General features: G+C 42.4%; 1 long non-coding RNA gene across 1 annotated transcript in view; it reads right to left on the bottom strand.

Moving 5' to 3' along the window:
* Positions 1–19,164, bottom strand: part of LOC139082368 (uncharacterized) — a 47,312-nt gene extending 28,148 nt beyond the window's left edge. The window contains exon 1 of the long non-coding RNA XR_011538290.1: positions 19,054–19,164. This is a non-coding gene — a long non-coding RNA (uncharacterized lncRNA). The remainder of the gene's footprint in view (positions 1–19,053) is intronic.
* Positions 19,165–20,793: the final 1,629 nt, after the last annotated feature.

A 20,793-nucleotide genomic window follows, 5' to 3' on the forward strand; every position in this document is an offset into this window, starting at 1 on the left:
ATATAACTGACCTGTAGGCTTTGTTCTGGTAGATGTTTCTTTTGGACATTAGTCAGCCATCTTCTCCCTTGCTAGGAAGCTATAAGAAAACCCTTTCTCTCCAACCTCCTTGCCTCGCGATTATTGGCAGGAGACTGATGCGGCAGTCAGACTGATGCGGGGTCAGTGATCCAAGGAGTCAAAAGAAAGATTTCTTGGACTCTCAAGGTCTAGCAGTAGTGCTCTTTTATTTAGAAAATAGTGTGGAATATCATGGGGACAGGACCCATGGGCAGGAAGAGCTGCTGCAAACATGGGTTGAGGGTAGGGCTAATTTAAGGCATAGGTATGTGAGTTATCTTTTTACAAGACAAAGGAAAGAATATGTTAAAAAGTTGTTAAAATGGTATCAGTGCAGGTGGGGTCTGGTTATTGGGTGGTCCTATAACTTTTAGATAAGAATCAAACCGGATTAAGTAAATGACTGAAGCCACCACCTTAGATATTATTTTTAGCTAAAGACAAAGGAGGATGTTGGGGGTGGAGGGGGAGTCGATCATGGGAGATTACCACACAAGTACAGTAAGCAAGATGCAGATTTAAGTCCCTGCCTTTGGCATTGATTAAGAGTTTCTACAGATAAGGTCATCCCCCCCTTCTTCCTGGTACAGAGAGGGAGACACATTTACAGATGGAGATTTCCTTTACAAATGCAAATGTCTCTCATCAAAGGGCAAGCAAATTCCACTCCTCAGAGCCTCCTTCCTGTCTGCAGTTTTTAACAGTAACCAGCCTAAAATAATCCTCATCAAGACGACCCACCTTGGGTGGTAACATCACCCCACGCTGGCTTCTCCAAATATGTTAGGCATATGTGTGTTGGTGCTATTGCTACATCTCTTCTATAAATGCTACACCAAACATAAATGTTCTGACAGGGGCGATCATTTTGCTGCAAGGGATATGTGGCCAAAGACCAGGGGGTAGCCTGTGGTGTAATAATAATCTTAAAAAAGTTTTTGGTCCTTGTCCCCAGATCCTGGCATAGAGCTCCAAAAACCTTTGGAATTTCCTGAATGATAGTGGTGATAGGAACATCTTTTGTTATTGAGAACAAGCCCCTTTCAACCATACCTGAGTTTATGCTAATAAGATAACTCTCAGAGGGTCCCTAGATAACTTCAGGATCGGGGCTGGTTGTCAGAGGAACCAACCCTTGATTCGAAGGTTGGAACACTCAGCACCATCCCCTGACCTCCAGGGATGGGAGATTGAGTTCAATCACTAATGGCCAATGACCTGATCAAGCATGCCTACGTAACGAAACCTCCATAAAAACCCCTAAAGAACAGGGTTCAGAGAGCTTCTGTGTTGGCAAATACATCCATGTGCCAGGAGGATGGCACACCCCAACTCCACGGGACAGAAGCTCCTGTGCTCAGGATCCTTTTGGCCCTCCCCCTTCACGTGGTACCGCTTCATGTGGCTGTTCACTTTTATCCTTTATAACAAACTGTAATTGTAAGCAGAGCTTTTTCCTCAGTTCTGTGAGTCCTAGAAGCAAACTATCAAAGCTGATGGGGGGTTGTGGGAACCCTCAACTTTATAGACAAGTTGGACAGAATGTGGGTAATCTGGGGACCTGATACTTGTGACTGGCATCTGAAGTGGGGACAATTGCATGGGACTGAGCCTTTAAGCCTGTGGAGTCTGAAGCTAACTCCAGGAAGCTAGTGTCTGAACTGAACTGAGCTGTAGGACACCCGCTTGGCATTGGAGAGCTGGTTAGTTAGAGGAAAAGACCCATTAGAGGCAGAGAGTGCTTAGGGCCAGACCACAAGGGACCTTATAGGCAATGATGAGAAATTTGAATTCTATTCTAAGTAATTGCTTCTTCATCATTTGTATTTTTTGAAGTGTCAACTCCATATCCAGTTCCTTAGATGTGTTAATATTCTTATTTTCAGTATTCACAATAATCCTTTGAGATCAGTATTATTATGCCTATTTTACAATTAAGATAAAACTAAGGCTCAGAAATCATAGGTAATTTATACTTGATCACATGTAGCAGGATGGCTAAAACAAAATTTGAATTCAGGACTGCCTAACAATGTCTGTCTGGCCATGGCAGCAGCATAATGCAAGTGTTGAGGTCTCCTCTGGCTGCACAAGGATTCTTTGAGTGGCAGAATGAGAGTGGGCACCAGGAGAAGTTTGGAATGAGAGGCAACTGCTCAGATGTGACTGAAAGGAACACGAGAAGTAAGAGCAATGCAATTCATGAGACTACGCCAAGGGCCGTTGTAAGGGGACAGACAGAAGGGGAAATGTTGTTAAAACAGTGTGCCTGATTAAATCATTGTATTTTTCATTCCTTTGAGAGCAGATTGCCCTGTGGTTCCATACCATCCTGGATCGATGGGTTTCTCTGCTTTGGGATTAGCAGTATTAGAAATCATTTCTTAGCCTTGACTCTCAAAGTTGACTTTCTAGAGTTCCTAGGCAGATAGTTGAGTTAAATACTAGGCTTTTTCACAAGAGAGAAGGGCTTCCCTATCTTGGAAAAGTTCCCTTTTACTTATCAAGAACCAAGTCTGGCCATCTAGGACCACAGAGTCATACCACAGGCCAGAGGGAAGACCCCAGATGTGATGTAAGTGACATACCTTGACACAGGAAGAGGAAGTATAACAAGAACAGGACAAAGGGTCAGAAGCAAGTGTCATGGATACCTCCATCAAGATCAAAGCCTGTGAGGATTGAGGGGAGTGAAGGACAATAGAAACATCTGAATTGGTTTGGAAATAATGTAAGGGGGCTTCATTCTTGCTTCTCCTGTCATCAGTCAGGCAAATAGCAAGACCCTGAGAGAAAGCCTTCATTGAGGATGGCACTCACATTCGGGTGGCCATGATCAAGGGACTTGATGAGAGCAGTGAAAGCCATCCAGAGTTCCTGTGCTTCCCATCCTAAAAAGGAGGTTCAAAGGCACTGAGAGAACTTGCGGCCCAGAAGAGGCCTGGGATGGTGACAAGGAGGGAAATCCCAGGGCTAAGAGCTCAGGAACAGAGCCAGGACCAGAGAACCAGCCTGCAGGAGCCACACACACCAGCAAAGACAAGGACTAGTGGCCCCACCCCTGCTCCACACACGTCCTTCTGCCCGCAGACACCTTTTTGAGAATGAGGTGGTAAAGAAACCCCTTGAGGAGGGAGAAAATAACCCTGACGGGCTGTTTTCTCTTTGAACTTACTACTTACCCCCAAAGAAATCAAGTTAAACCCAAAGACAATAATTAAAATCCAAAAAAGAGGAAGCAAACTTTAATTGTCTTGCTAGCCCCCTCTTTTACCATCACCAGCAGGAATGGGGACTCCAGAGCACAATGCCAGCAGGTCACAGAAAATGTGTGGGGTTTTTTTGTTAGTTTTGTTTTGTTTTGTTTTGAGGAAGATTAGCCCTGAGCTAACTACTGCCAATCTTCCTCTTTTTACTGATGAAGATTGGCCCTGAGCTAACATCCATGCCCATCTTCCTCTGTTTTATATGTGGGACGCCTACCACAGCATGGCTTTTTGCCAAGGGGTGCCATGTCCGCACCTGGGATCCGAACCGGTGAACCCCGGGCCGCAGAGAAGCAGAACGTGTGAACTTAACCACTGCAGCACCAGGCTGGCCCATAAGTGTGTTTTGAAGATCTGAATTGTTATGTATTCATTTCTATTTGTCAACCCTCAGAGCTCATCTTACTCAAGCTCTCAGGACCTTCTGACACACTGATCACCTGTCCTTCTGGAAATACTCCCTTTACATAGCTATAGAGCGTCACATTCCTGGTTTGCTTTACCTTATAGGTCACTTCTCAGTTGCCTTTCCCGGTTTCGCGTCCTTTTTCCAGCCTCTATATGTTGGGGTGCCCCAGGGATCGGTCCTTAGAACCCTGCTCTTTTCATCTACATTCCTGCTTCCCAAAGTACCCCAAGACCAATCTTTCCTCTATGTTCAGACTCGTACGTCCAAGTTCCTATCAGACATATTGCATGCATGTCTGGTAGGCATTTCAAGTAACCATGTCCAGAACTCTTGATTCTTAACTGTTCCTTCCTCAGGTGCCCCCACCTTTGTAATGGCACTCACATTTCTCATTTATTCGGGGCATAAACCTAGAACCCATCCTTGACTCCTGTATTTCCTTTCTGCCTCACCTCTGACCCCTTAGCACGTCTTGCTGGTTCTACTGTCAAACCACCGTCACCTCCCACCTTGTCTCCTCTCTGGGCGTCTTTCTTCCATCCTCTACAGGTAACTCTCCACCTAGTGGCCAGAGAGAGCTATAGAAAATATAAAACAGACCTGTCATTCCCCTGCCCAATACCCGCCAATTCTTCCTGTCACGTGTGGAACAAAATCCCAGCTCTTCTCCACGGCTTGTTAGTGCCTGTATAATCTGACCCCTGCCTCTCTCTGGACTCATTTCTAATTTTTGACATCTCTAACTCATTTCTCTGCTTTGCTCACTCCATTCTAATCACGCTGGGCTTCTTATAGTTTTCACATATCCTAAACGCATTGCTAACTTGGAGGTCTTTGATCACTACTTTTCCCTCTGCCAAAAAGGCCTGCCCGAGATATTCACACGGCTGATTTAACTCACGTCTTCCTAGAGACATTCTTGATCCCTCTAAAATAACACCCCACCCTCATTTTCCACATTCCTCATGAGTAGGGAGAGTTGCCTTGAGAATGGGGCCAACATAGAGGACAGCAGAGTTGAGAAATGGAGGCAGATACAAGATCTTTCTCTAGTCATATGTCCATAATAAATGATGTAATCATGTGACCCCTGGTTCTACCCATGCCTGGACTTGGATTTTTGCAGTATCGTGAGCCAACAGAATCTTTTTTCTGAAAACCCCGTCTGAGTTGTGTTTTCTGCCACTTGTAACCAAGAGCTGATTATGACAACTAAACCTATCTATGCCTCCATGCTGTCTACCTTGACGTGACTTTAGTATCACTGTCTTCATCAACATGCCTTTGCAAGGCAAACCTTTTTCTCTATTATCCCTTAAAAAAACTCCCAGTAAAATCAACATTGTACAGTGATAGGGAGAGGGAAACTCCTCCCCACCTCTCTTGAGTTCTTTTGGCTGTTCTAATAATCAAATTGACACAAGACAGAATAACAGGAGAAAACAAAATAACTTGCACATACGGGAGCAGACCTGAAGAAATGACTAAAACAAACAGCTTTTATACTTCTTAGACAAAGAAACAATAAATTTGTGAGGAATTGACAAGACAAAGAAGATTGGGCTTTGAATGCTTAACTAGTAAAGAATCTAAGCAGAGGTTGTGTACAGAGCCTGGGGGCCCTGAAGCCGCTGTCTTTGGAGCTAAGGATATCTCTCCACCCTCTGGTGCAAGGAGGGCACCTTCACAGGGGAGAGTTGTTTCCTGCATTCAGGGAGAGAGAGGAGGGTCAAAGTATGCTGCTTGCACCAGCTGTTTCTCAAGTAACTTCAATTCAAAATAATCAGCACGCCACTGTGGCACATCTTGGGGCAGCCTGCCCTGAGCCCCAGCAGCAGCAATGCAGTGAGTTCTTTATGTATGTGAAAAACTGCCGAGTCACCCTTCGAAGCTGCTGAGGGGCAAAAACAAATTGTGCCATCTCTGTCTTTAGCAACCTGACTTTACTATTCCAGGAAACCAACGGGAGAAGACTAAAAGTTGCAAGTGGATTATTGTTTGTGTCAGGAATTTCCTGAGATCAAACTGATTTAAGCCAACATCAGACTGCTCAATATTCCCATTTATAGCATCAAATCACTGTTTATTCCTCAAGACTCTTCGAAACTTTCCCCGGGAATCACTGCCCTGCTGTGCCCACCAGTGATAAACAATTACGTCACGATCCTTAGCCAGTCCTAATCAAGCCCCTGCATTGAAAGACTTACCTTAAACCTGCCCCACAACCCCATAAATATCTAAATATCCTGACTTTGCCCTCCCCACTCTGACACTCTATTAAGACTCTGTCAAAGGTGGCAGTTAACTCGGATGAACCGATCAACCAGTTGTTTCAGTGGTATTTTCAGGGCACAAGCATTTGAGAATAAATACAAGTAACTGATCCTACACCTGGGCTCTGTGAGTGTGTATGTGTGCACGTATGCACGTGCTTGCACACGTGCTGTTAGGGACTTTCTGAAAAGTGACATTCAAGTGCCAAGTCCTTCTTTGGCCACATGGGTTTCACATCCTTTTTATCTTTTTATCTCTTGACTGCTGTCATTATGGCTTTTTTTCTTAGGCCATCGCTGAAGTTTGAAAATGTGTTTGTCTTCTTTTTCTTCTGTAATTGCAAAAGCCACATGGTATTGCGGACAGACTTGGAATCACAGGTGTGTCCTTGCCCTGCTGCTCACTAAATACGGTGGTTTAGGGAATGTCACTTAACTTTTGCCGCATATTTAAAATGCTGGTAACACTATGTTTCACTCATGCTTCTGCAGAGAACCAGAACCATAGGTTATTTATATATATATATAAATAAAGGAAGAGAGAGAGAGAGAGATTGATTAATTTTAAGGAATTGGCTCACATGGTTGTGGAGGCTCAGATCCGAAATCTTCAGCGTAGGCTAGCAGTCTAGAGACCCAAGGAAGAGTTGCAGTTTGAGTCCAAAGGCAGTCTGCTGACAGAATTTCTTCTTGCTTGGGGGAGGTCAATCCTTGTTCTCTTAAGGCCTTCAACTGATTGGATGAGGCCCACCCATATTAGGGAGGGTCATCTGCTTTACTCAAAGTCCACTGACTTAAATGTTAATCATATCTTTTCAGATACATTCACAGCAACATCTAAAATAATATTTGACCAACTATCTGGGTACCATGGCCTAACCAAGCTGACACAAAACATTAGCCCTTACGCAATACTACACTTTCTGTTTTTAGCAACACCAATAACAGGAAGTCCAACTTGATCTTGTCATTTTCCAAATCCCAAATACTACCATTTTCTATTTTTTAATTTTATCATTTATCAATTAGTATTTGTTTCTAAATTGACTTAATTCTGAATTTGAATTCTTTTTTTTTTTTTTTGGAGGAAGATTAGCCCTGAGCTAACATCTGCTGCCAATTGTCCTCTTTTGCCTGAGGAAGACTGGCCCCGAGCTAACATCTGTGCCCATCTTTCTCTACTTTATATGTGGGATGCCTGCCACAGCATGGCTTGCCAAGCAGTGCCATGTCTGCACCCGGGATTCGAACCAGCGAACCCCGGGCCATGGGAGGGGAATGTGCACACTTAACCACTGTGCCACCAGGCCAGCCCCAAGAGAAGCTCTACTTCTGAAGAGACAGAATCAGTGTCTAAAGCCAAAAAAAAGGGAGAAAGAGAGAGACTGGAAGTACATGCTTGATGGGGAATTGGAGGATGACGTGCTACATTCTCTGTAAGGTGAACATTTTCTCTATTTTCCCTAAAAATGTCTCTGTCAAATTTACATTGTATGCTAATGCAACTCATTCTTTATGAATGTAAAAAAGTGCAAGTTGTGCTTCAGAGTTGCATAACAGAAACAAAATCTGCTGTCAGAGACAAAGTATGGGATATAAATGCCTTTTCAATCAAATGATTGTTGGACGTCCCTTAGACCCAGGCACCTGACCAAGCCTTGGGCATGCAGAGATGAAGTAGACACAGTCCCTCCTGTTATGGAGTTTTGCACTGAATTCTCCATCCTGTTACTTTTTAGAGTAAGAAAATAATTTTAAAATACGATTGTGTTTTTAAAACAACTGTAGCAAATGAGTATTGCTAGCAGGTGATTTTCTCTCAATGAATCCTGATTGAAGTTGGAGAAATAATCTGGCAGCCCCATCTGGGTTATGGGTTCAAGATTTCTTCTTTCTATTTTAGCCCGATTTCACCAACATACCTTGGTAACTGCTTCAGGGCAGTGTTCCATAAGTCTGGTTGATAGACTCATCCACCAATACCTTTAAGTCTGAAGCCAATCAATGTATTACTGTTCAATAAGAATCGCAGTGCTATGTCATTTAAAGATGAATCAGATGACTCATTGGTGGCCCATTGTCCCACAGAAGATTCTTGGATTATAAGAGCCTCCCTATTTAGGAAATCCGGAGGGAAATACTAAGTGATCAAACTTGTATTGACCATGTTTGAGCCTGAAGATAGCTGGAAGGACATCAAACCCTTCCACCTACCAGGCCTTCAGGGCGGGGTTGAAACAACTTCTCCCTGAACCTAATAATGAATCATCTGCTTTAATCACTTTCCCGTGGCCTACTGAGTAACTGCTATGATTAAAGAAATTCATTTTTGCATAAAACTGGATCATCTTTCAATATCCTTTCAACACTGGAATTTAACTGAATGAAGAATGTATTGTTATGCTTTCCAGAACCAACCCTTTGGTTAAGCCAGTCGAGCAAAAGGAGAGACAGGACCTTATCATCATTATTTTTATTGTCATTGTGGTTAAAAATCCCTCTTCAAAAATACCACAGTCAAATCTCTGCTTAGTCCCATTTCCAATCTCCCACATTCATGCACTCATTTGTTCATTCATTCATTCAAGAAACATTTGCTGTTCATAAGCTACGATAACCACATAAATTACCCTTGAAGATCTGATGGATTTTAATAAGCAAATTGACCATTTTGGCACAGTATAAGCAGCTAAGTCATGAAGGTCAGGAGAGGCTTCCTGGAAGAGGCAACATTTGGGCTGAGTCCTGAGGGCTGAATACATGTCAGTCAGGTGGTGATGTCAGAAAATGCAGTTCCAGGCAGAGAGAGCAGCACACGGGAGGACCAAATCTGGGTAAGAGCATGAAAGAGGAAAACCCTGGGAAGAAAGCAGGAAGGCCAGATGCTCAATGTGACTTGAATGAAGGCACCTGAGGGGGATGGTGCGAGAAAATTCATAGAGTTTTAGGTCTATCCTAAAAGCAGTGGGGAACCATTTGAGGATTTACAATAAATTGATTCCTTAAGTATTAAATAGATGAAGTTGTAGTGGTACCACTAGCAATACGAGCCATCTTGCACCAATTTAAAGGAAAAACAGATCTAAAACTACAATGCAATATCTCCTCACACCCCCGGGAAAGACTACAACGGAAAAGATAAACAATGCCAAGCGTGGGCAAGGACCTGGAGCACCCGGAACTCACGCACTGGGAAAGCATATCGTGACAACCACTTTGGAAACCTTTGTTGGTAGCAACTCCTAATGCTAGCAACGTATGCATAACCTATGACTCAGCAATCCACTCCTTAAATATATACCCAACAGAAAGGTGTACATAGGTCCCCCAAGAGGCATGGACGAGAATGTAGCATTATCCCTAATAACCAAAAACTGGAAATTCCCCAACAGCTCATCAAGAGTAGAATATGTAAATAAATTATGGTATCTTCCCATAATAAAACACCATACAGTAATAAGCATGAGAAAATTATACAACGTAAAGCAACAGGGATGAATTTCACAAATACAATGCTGAGCTCATGAAGCCAAACACAAAAGAGCACATGTTCTGTGACTGCATTTATATGAAGTTCAAAAAGAGGTAAAACTACCCAGTGGTGTAGGAGGACAGGATGTGGCTCTCCTTGGCGGGTAGTTAATGGAAAGGGCATGTGGGAAGCCTCTGGGGTGGTTACAATGTTGTTTCTTGACCTGAGGGCTTGTTCCATGGGTGTGTTCATCTTGGGAAAACTCATCAAAGTGTATATTTATGATTTGTGTACTTTCTGTCTGTGTGTTATGTTGCAATAAAAAGTCACTCCCCTTCCCCAAACACACACACACACACGCATACACACAAAATAAGAAGAAGAAAAGAAGACTAAAGCTACCAACACATGCGTGCATTGAAACCTGAGTCTAGTGAGAGACCAGAACAGCCTTCTCTGCAGGGAGGCCAGCTAGTACAAAGGTAACAAAAGGGGGCCAGCTGCCTTGTGGGTTTCGGAGTCCTACACGGTATTTTTAACATGTGAATTAGTCACCAACATTCTAAAATTTTTACATAAAAATCTAAATGCCCTTCCTTCCTTGCTTTTCTAAAAATCCTTGAAGATCTAGAAACACCACAGGCCACAGGGCATGAATCTCCTAGAACTGAGTATTGCTGCCCACATTTTGCCCCAGTCCCCACCGCCTGCTTCACACGCTCATACCATCCACCCCTATAGGCATCTGAATTTGTGACAATGGATCTGCTGCTTTGAGGATTCACAGAAACCTGAGTTTTATCTCCTTTGCAGTGTCTTCACCACTACAAGGCCAAGTCATTCGGCCAAGTGGACCACAGATGCCTTATTTGTAAAAAGGAGTTAACGAATATCCTGCTTACCTAAAGGCAAGGAACTAGATCAGATAATACCCTGAAATCCTTTTCCAACTTGCAGATCTTTTTTTTCTTAAATTCCTGGCCTCATTTCCACTTTCCTTCATGCAACACCAGCCAAGAGGATTTGGAGGAACGATTCTATGGGTCTAACGCTCCCTTCCTTGCTACATTGCTCACGCAGGATAGCCTAGGAGAACACTCTTGAATTCCTTGCATCTGACAAAAGCCCAATCCATCTCAGTTGGTCTGTACTTCTTTTATTCTACCAGGTACATTTAGATGGTTTGGATCCAGAGAAGAAAGCCTGATAGAATATAGGGGCACCCAAATGGTAGAAGCCATGTTGAAATGGTTTAAATTGCTGTTACTTATGGAAGACATATACTGTAACAGCACCAAGCCGGGCACCTTACATAAGTTTTCTCGTTCAATCCATCAACAACTATATGAGACAGGCATTTTCATCCCCACTTTGCAGATGAAATAGGCTCTGAGTGGCCAAATATGCCCAAGAGAACAGAGCAGCTAAGACTTAAATCTGAGTCTGCCACCTGCGAAATCCATGCCCTAAACCACATGCTGCCTATTCTGTCCTGAGACCAAGGTTTCATGTTCCCTTCCAGCAGAAGACAAATGTTTTTGGGCAATAATGGGTTACCTTCCCATGGACTCCTGATACCGTACCATGGAGCATGAAACCAAGGACTGAGGGGTCCAAACATCTCATTGAGGGTGCTGACCACGTATACAAGCACACTACAAACAAATCTCCCATGGAGCTCACCCCCAAATGATGTGAGTTAAAGATCGGGCATTCGCTCCTCATAGTTTCGCTCCTCAACTTTCTTATAAATCATTTTCTTGCATTAAAAAAGATCTACATCCTAGAAAAGGGAAATGTAATTTTTTCATAATTGAAAGGTTGTTTGTTACAATATGTGGATAATTTGGCAGTTTTCTATCACATTTAAAAACTGCCATATAAAACACTATGAATAGGAGGACACAGCGTAAGCTTACAAGGAAGATATTAGTACTAGCAGCAGTTCCATGAGCATTGAGTGCCCACAAATATCTAAATAAACCAGACTAATAAAAATGGTGACCGGGAGGGGGCAGAGAAGAAACAAGGCTTTTCTATGTTGATCTTTCTAAATTGTTTTGACTAGTGGACCATGAGATTAGAGGCAAGCAAGGGAGTAGATGGAATCTAAGGACTGAGAGCCAGGCCTCCAGCACAAGTAGATCTGGGTGAAAAGTAGGAAGCAGCAAAGCAGACAAAGAAGGAGTAGGCAATAAGGTAGGACATCAAGCAAGAGAGTATTGTCCCCCGGGAGACAAGTGAAGAAGGGTATTACTGAGGATGCAGTGGTCAAATGTGTCAGACGCCAAGGAAGGGGCCGGCCGGTGGCACAGTGGTTAAGTGGGCACGTTCTGCTTTGGTGGCCCAGGGTTCACTAGTTCAGATCCCGGGTTCGGACACGGCACTGCTTGACAAGCCATGCTGTGGTAGGCGTCCCAAGTGTAGAGTGGAGGGAGATGGGCACGGATGTTAGCTCAGGCCCAGTCTTCCTCAGCAAAAAGAGGAGGATTGGCAGCAGATGTTAGCTCAGGGCTAATCTTGCTAAAAAAAAAAAAAAAAAAAAAAAATCGACAACGCCTGACTTGTCTCCTTGTCCGTAAGTCACAATTTCCAGCTCTGGAAATCTCTCTATTGAGAGGTTGTGTGTCTATTAGATAAATTCAAAAAGGTAGTGAGGTTAGGTTTATCCGTAAACAACACATCAGCTTTTTAGAATATCCCACTCAATAAAATGCTTCAGGACACTGCTTGAAATGCCTCCTATTAAAATATTAAATCAAGGGCAATAACAAAATCTGATAAAGCAGTAGAAAAACCTGAAGATTTATTTAAATGTTCCACAGCCCTTATGGCAAAATTAAGGTACAAGAGTTGCTTCAGTTCTGTGGGTCAGAATCTGTGAGAAACTACCTTCTTCTCTACTTGATTTCATAACAAGAGATCGGCCAAATGGATGAGCCAAAAGTTTGAAGGCAGCCAAGTTGCATTGATTAACTCTGCTGAAATTGAGCTAAGGGGCAATTCCCTAGGAATTAGGAACCCTGAGCTCTAGCCCTGAGGCCAACTTGTTCTATTGGAGTTGACCATTGAAAGACCTTAACTTTCTGGGCCGTTTCCTTATCTGTAAAACAAAGGGCTTGGACCTGATGCCATCACTTCAGCTTCCAGGGTCTATGATTCTGAGAGTTTAAGATGGTGTTAAGCTTTACAGGCAGTAGAAAGAGATTCACTGGGGCCACCACTATCCCACTGTGGAATTTGGGCAAATTGTTCAACTTCTTTGAGTTTCAGTTTCCTCATTTTTCAGCTGAGTTGTGAGAACCAAATACAATCCTATTAGGAAACTACTCTATTAAGGGTACTTTGCTATTCCACGCTAAGGGAGTAACCAGGAGAGGGCAGCATATGTCAGGATCCACCTGCGGAGTGTATTCAAAATAGTCACATCCCTGCCCCGCAGAGGTCCAGCCAGGGGAGTAGATAAGTTTCTTCTCTTTTTCAAGCTATTAAATTGGTGATGGTCTCCTAGGGACACGAATGGACTGCGTTAGGAAGTTTGGTGGTTGATTAACGCTTTCTGCAACGAATACAGGATTGGTGAGAGGCAGCTGTGGCTCTGAGTTTGCAGTCCCAGGTTTAAATGTGTACAAGTCTGTCCGATGATTTTTTAGTTCCATTTCATTCCTTTTTCTTTTACTATCCCCTTTCTCTCCCTTAAAGACCCTCTCCTCTCCCCAAATAGGCTTTGAGTCCTCTTCAATCTTTAACTTCTACTAACACTGAGAGAAGACAAGTTGGTAGAGAAGTGTGGCAAAGGCTGACTTTCCTGATTGGTTTTTGTGGTGGATCGTCTGCAAGGATGATCACTATGCCCCTCCTCCAGTCAGGAGAGGGGTCAGTTTCCCCATCCCTGAAATCAGGGCTAGCCTTGGGACTTGGTTCGATGCACAGAATACAGCCAATGTGATGTCCTGGGATTTCTGGGCCTAGACCCTAAGGAGCTGCATAGATTCTTCTTTTACTCAGAGGTAATCCAGCCAATCATGGAAAGAAGTCCAGGCTATCCATGTGGACAGAAGAGACCACGTGGAGGAGAATCTAATTTCCAAACACGTAAGTGATTTCAGCCAACACCACAAGAAAAGTGAGACCCAGTCATCCCAGCCAGTCCCCAGCCATTCAAGTGTCTCCAGCCAAGGCACCAGACAATGTGAGCGAGGCCATCTTGTTTTTTGGTAAAGATTAGCCCTGAGCTAACATCTGCTGCCAATCGTCCTCCTTTTGCTGGGGAAGACTGGCCCTGAGCTAACATCCGTGCCCATCTTCCTCTACTCTATACGTGGGATGCCTGCCATAGCATAGCTTTCTGAGCAGTGCCATGTCCGCACCAAGGATCCGAACCAGCTAACCCTGGACCACCCAAGAGGAACGTGCAAACTTAACTGCTGTGCCACTGGGTGGGCCCCAAAGTGAGTGAGGCCATCTTGAATCCTCCAGTCCCAGGAGAGCCCCTCCAGCTGAGACCGCATGGGGGCAGGCATGAGCTGTTGCAGCTGGACTCTGCTCAGATCCTCAGCCCAGAGAATTGTGCACAATAAAAAGATTATTGTTCTAAGCCACTAAATTTTGAGAAAACTGAAGCTCCGATGACTTCATTATCTTACCCAAAGTCACAAAAAGACTGAATAGCAGAGCTGAAGTTAGAATACAAGTCTAGGCTCCCCGTCATTGATGAAATTCTTATTCTTCCTCCTCACACTTCATTCTCGCTCCATAAAGAACTTGAATTTCAAGATTGTAATTATAGAATGATAGGCTTCAAAGGATGAGCATGTTTAGATGGTACCAAACATTTCAGCTCTCAATTATATACTGACTCACTTTGCTCTCTAATTACTTGATCAGACAGATTTCAACTCATAATTTCTTAGAAGTCAGCAAAACAGAATGTGCTTCCTGACTGTATTTTGAAATATATTCATTAGATTTATTATAGGTAAGCCTTACTTTTCACAATAGAACTAGTCTTTTAAAAGTTGTATGTAAAAAAACCTATGCAAATCTAATCATATTTTAATGAAATGGAAGTTTCTGTTTAAAGAAAATCAACAGTGAACTTTTCAATACAGCGTGAATCATTTTTAAGATACTGAAGCGCTACAGGCTCATTTTCTGTCCGGGAAGCTGAGATTTTTGAGTTGGATTTTCTTAAATTTTGACACAACTTGAAAAAATGAGATTTGTGCAGTGTATAAGATGGGCTTATGAGAAGAGGAAAACATTATGTGATGACAGAGGCAGAGATTAGAGTGCTGAAGCTGTAAGCCAAGGAATGCCAAGGATCAACAGCTAGAAGCTGGAGTACCCCCAGAAGCTAGAAGAGGCAAGGAAGGGTTCTACCCAGAGTCTCAGAGGGAGTACGGCCCCGCGGACACCTTGATCTTGGACTTCTACCCTGCAGAACTGTGAGAGAACAGATTTCTGTTGTTTTGAGCCAACTAGTTTATGGTTATCTGTTATGGCAGTTCTTTTTTGTTTGTTTGGGTTTTTTTGCTTTGTTTTTGTGTTTGTGTGTGTGGTTTTTTCTTTTTTTTTGAGGAAGATTAGCCCTGAGCTAACATCTACTGCCAATCCTCCTCTTTTTTTGCTGAGGAAGACTGGCCCTGAGCTAACATCTGTGCCCATCTTCCTCTACTTTATATGAGGGATGCCTACCACAGCATGGCTTGCCAAGTGGTGCCATGTCGCACCTGGGATCCAAACAGGCGAACCCCGGGCTGCCAAAGTGGAACTCGTGAACTTAACCACTGCACCACTGGGCTGACCCTCGTTATGGCAGCTCTAAGAAACTAATACCATGTACATCATTTTCTTTGATTTACAAGGAAAAATTAGGGCCGGTCCAGTGGCGCAGCGGTTAAGTTTGCACGTTCCACTTCTTGGAGGCCCAGGGTTCGCCAGCTCGAATCCCGGGTGTGGACATGGCACTGCTTGGCACACCATCATGTGGTAGGCATCCCACATATAAAGTGGAGGAAGATGGGCATGGACGTTGGCTCAGGGCCAGTCTTCCTCAGCAAAAAAAATGAGGAGGATTGGCAGTAGTTAGCTCAGGGCTAATCTTCCCCCCAAAAAACAAACAAACAAAAAATAAGAATTTGGTGTAGTTTGGGAAGTCAGCAAAAGTAAATACGTGTCTTCTATCCATCATCTTTCACCAGAAGTCTCTAGCCCACTTTATATCTCTTAACATGGCAACATAAGAATTTTCCAAATTATTAGGAAATCTTCCTAAAGCTCATTTTTATGGTCACATAACCACATATTCCAATGGAGGGTCTCATGCTCTAACTGTTTGATCTATGGTTGTGTTTCAAAGTTTTCAATGGAAATAACACTACAGTAAATATCTTAGTCAAGACCATTAACTCTTTAAGATTTTCTTGATATATACCCCAATTCATCAAATCCAAAACACCATCCATTGTAAGAGACAGTAAAAGAGCTGAAGAAATTTGCTTCTGGAAAAGAGGAAAGGGAAGTTGGTGAAGTCAAGAGACTGATTTTTACGTCTTTCAAAACATTTTGATTCTAACTATGTGTATCTATGAAATCTGATAAAAATAAAAACTGAAGGGAAAAATCAAGCCAGAAAATTATGTCTATGGTGTGACCTCAATTATTTGAAACCAATAAAACAAATTCATGGAAAAATTACTAAGGATCAACAGGAGTAAGTTTATGGTGAGTTTTATTTTCCTTGTTATCTATTTCTGGACTTTTCAAAATTGTTTGAGGTGGGTACCTAGTTTCTAAAGAAGAAAATAAGTTTATTTTTTTTTCTTTATTCTAAAAAAGAAAAATAAGCAGAAGGAAATATACCAAACTATAGTTCTTGGGTGGTGAAACTGTGGATGTTATTTCTTCTTGTGCTTCTCTAAAATTTCTGAATTTCCTCTAATAAACATGTTTTGGGGCTTTAAGTGCTCGAGAAATAGACAAAGAGTTAAGGCAAATGAAGAATAAAATATCACACTTGTAATTGGTAAACACTATGTCTGATCACTTGCTCCAAAAATCACATTTCTGTGTTGGCTAGCTCAATCAAATTAACTGGAAATCTGTCAAACGTACATTCCACTTGGTGCTGTGAGGGCCCTCCAAATGTGCACTTAGAATCAGTTGCTGAGGTGTGACACAGCCTTTGGGATCTTTTAGTCCTAAATATCCAGGGAAACACCCAGGAAATATTGATTCTTCCCATTAGTGTTATCAAAGAGTTGTTCCAATTTGTTGCTAAGTGACAACTCACAATATTTAGCATTGAGAAAACCAAGAATGTCAAATGGAATTTCTTGCTAGTGTGACTAATTAGTAATTTTCATAAATGATTGTTAATATCCTAGAGCGAAAATGAAATTACGGAATAAAAATGTGTGTAAAGGAAGCCTGGGTAGTTTCCAGAGTACACTCCAAGGGGAAACTAGAATTTTCTCCAGGTTTCTGGAAATCATGATTTGCTGTAGATCTGGGATTGCCTAACTGATGGGAGTGTGTGTGTCTTACTGTTGGAAGATGAGCACTTCAATCCTCTAACTCTGCTTGGGTCGGGGCTGAAGGGGACGTCTGTCAACTTGGTGTAGGTCTTTGTCTTCTCAGTCCTGCTCAATCATTCCTATAGTTTTCCAGACCATAAAGCCCTCTTTGTACCTTCTCATCCCACTGAATTCCCGTTAAATTTAATATTTTTCCCTGAACATACTTTTATTTAATATTTAGGAAGCCAACATCCGTATCTGAAGAGGACAGTGGAAAACAAATGCTTGGTAATCTTTACAGCCAAGCAGCCTTTGGATGAGTGGACCCAAAAGCATTCATCTTAGCCACTGGTGGTAAAATGGACACAGGTTCTCACCTTTATCTGTTTAAATTATGACGATCCATTTAAAGCAAATAGAGTGACTGGAGGGCCATGCACATTGTGCCAATGGTGCTTTATAATCTAGAATGATTTCTAGAAGTTCTTTCTCAGAATGCCATTGGGATCTAGATTTTTGGCCATTATAGTCAGCCATTCATATTCCTTTAGAGTTGTGTCTCATTTTTCTGTTTCTTTGAGCCCAATGTGATTGCCTTTCTTTAGCAAACTGGGAGTGAAACAACTTACAAAAATCAGGTTCATAAAAGATATTCAAAAGAATGAGCCAGTAGCATTTGGGCTACAGTAACAAATAGAAGATAATTTGAAGGGAAAGAAAGTACTAACCAATTCACAACCCACTTGCTGGGATATATTGACAGAATCCTGAGGGTATTTATGAATAGAAGGTCCAAAGAAATAAAAAATAAGGTGGAGCCACAGCACTCCTGGTGTACATGGCAAAGCACAGTGGATGCTGCCGTGGGCTGCTCAGATGCTCTGCAGCCCCCAGGCACTCCTTACTCATTCCCCAAGCTGCTGGGAGTGGTGGCAGCTAATGGCTCTCAGCTGAGTCCCCTCCAGAATTGCTCTTGGCTAGGAGATCGAGCTCACACAAAGTCAGGACAACCTACAGCTATTGACTGGTCACTGGCTCCCACCCTTGCCTCAAGGAAAGACCACCCGAGGGCCATCCCAGCTCCCTTTGGGACCAGCTGAGCTCTTTGCTGAAACTGCATAGCATCATCCTTTCTCCATTTGCCCAAACAGGTTCTTTTCTTTTCTCTTTTGTCTCCCCTTCTGAAGTGTTGATCCCAAGAGCACCTCAATAAACTTCCTGCTCTCAAATCTCCTTCTCAGAGCCTATTACCCAGAGAACCTGACCTACAACACACAGACACCTTCAGCTGGTTCAAAGGGGATCATCTATCAGCTTCAGTCATGGAAGTACTTCCAAGGGCACTGTTTTTAAACAGAAAACTCATTTTGTCTTGTTATTTTGAGGTATATGTTAACAAACAGATTGCAAAACAGTTCACATGCTCTGCTTGCCATTAAAAAGATAATAAATACATACAATTCATAATAATAAAGACTTGAGGACATAGTCAATGAACTAATACTTTTTGAGTACCTTCTTTTTGTTAGGCATTAAGTTTGCCATTACACCAAAAATATGAAAATGGCAATTATCTTTGGGTGATGGAATTAGAAGTGATTTTTATTTTCTTTTTTTTATGATATTTCCCAAATTTTGTTTTGTAATTAGATACAAAGTTATAAACACTATTTTATATGTCAACCTTAGATAACTAAATTTTCATTTTATCGAGCATTTTAATAAACATTTGTTATATTGTGGCCGGCCCAGTGGCGCAGAGGGTAAGTTCTTACGTTTTGCTTCTGAGCGGCCCGGGGTTTGCCGGTTCGGATCCTGGGTGCGGACAGGGCACCGCTTGGCACGCCATGCTGTGGTAGGCGTCCCACATATAAAGTAGAGGAGGATGGGCACTGATGTTAGCTCAGGGCCATGCTTCCTCAGCAAAAAGAGGAGGATTGGCAGCAGTTAGCTCAAGGCTAATCTTCCTCAAAAAAAAAAAAAATTGTTATAATTTTTATATTACTTGTAACCCTAAATTCTTCTTCCACTCTCTGAAAAGCCCAAGACTTACCAAAATAAAATGTGTCAATCCAACAGAAGTTGAAGAGCAAGTCTTGAATTTCAGGATGTGGGATATGCAGAGTTGTCATTAATTCTCTTTTACTGAAATAAACAGCCTGAGTGTTTTCTGAATCATTTGCATTTTGAAGCTGAGAAAAGGGAACTCTTAGGTACTTCCCGCTGACCTCAGATTACGTTACAAAAGGAATATAAAGTTTTCCCAGCATTGAGTCTTGGACAAAGACACCATTGACATCAAGAAAAACAGAGCCCACATTTGAGAGTTTGGAACCAACCCTGAAAAGAACTGGTATTCTTTATCAGTCCAATCCCCAATCTGTCATCCAAATATTATATCCATTAATTTTTTTCAAATGTTTATTCAAATACAAATGTTTATTCAATGTTTATTCAAAATACATTCTTTTTTTTTAAAGATTTTATGTTTTTCCTTTTTCTCCCCAAAGCCCCCCAGTACATAGTTGTATATTCTTCGTTGTGGGTCCTTCTAGTTGTGGCATGTGGGATGCCACCTCAGCGTGGTTTGATGAGCAGTGCCATGTCTGCGCCCAGGATTCGAACCAACGAAACACCGGGCCGCCTGCAGCGGAGCATGCGAACTTAACCGCTCGGCCACGGGGCCAGCCCCTCAAAGTACATTCTTAACTGACTATATTTGCTCTTCAATTCAGAAAGAAAATTCAGTATATTGTCACTCTCAGGCTAAAAGGACAAAATGTAGGCAAACATTTTAGAATATTATTCCTTCCCACAAAACATATTTGTTTTACTTTTATTCTTGGCTCAAATAAATATATTTTATTATGTCTTTCTGGCAAAAACTTTTTACTGAATTCAAACAAGGATACCTGAAGGTTAATTGAAATGTGGGTATTTTTATGCAAACGTTTCCAGTTGCTAATAAATTTTTGCCAAGCCAAGATAAACAGTGAGATGTAAAAATAAGTTGATGCCTTCCAGATGATGAGTCTGGCCATTATGGTGATTCCACACCGAATCACACCCAGAGTGGCACCACCTGATCTAATTGAACGTGGTGTAACTAAGGAAATGGAAAGTGAGAAGCCAGGAGAATTGATCCCTCTAAGCAATATCCCAACTTTCTCTGGTCTTGGAACAAACAAAAGTATAGCAAGGACTTAAGAAACCAGCAATGTTCATCACTTTCAAGGAAATCATAGAGTATTCATTAGAGAATTGCTTAGGTTAGGCCACGCTTATTAGGGAGGTTGGGAATCATCATTAGGAATCGCTGGAAGCTAGCTGTGTCTCAGGTGGTGTGTGGTGGGAAAGGAGAGGCACTGGGTACTTTGGTCCCTTTGATTGTGAACACAAGGAGAGGTCACCTTCCTTGATTCTAATGAGCATCTACATGGGTTTCTCTTTTACAGGGTCTACTAGATTCCCCAGTCTATCCTACAAGCTAGTGCTGGACTAATCTCCCTAAACAGCATTCTTTCCCAGACATATTTGCTGGTGGGCAAGTTATTGACTCACGGTTTAAGGATCATAGAATTTTAGAGCAAGAATGATCTTAACAATCATCTTGTCCAGCTTCCTCATTATAGAGATGAAAAAATTCAAGCCTAAAGAATTGAAGTGACTTGCCCAAGGCCACGTAGCATTTTTCTCCACCCTATCGCAGAGCCTTCCTCAAAGCAATCTCCACTTATCTGTCTCCATGCAGAGATACCTCACGCATCAGCCACATTCTCCTTAAGGGTTGGAA

This window comes from Equus przewalskii, chromosome 3 (assembly GCF_037783145.1).
Source record: "Equus przewalskii isolate Varuska chromosome 3, EquPr2, whole genome shotgun sequence".
Taxonomy (NCBI): Eukaryota; Metazoa; Chordata; class Mammalia; order Perissodactyla; family Equidae; genus Equus; species Equus przewalskii.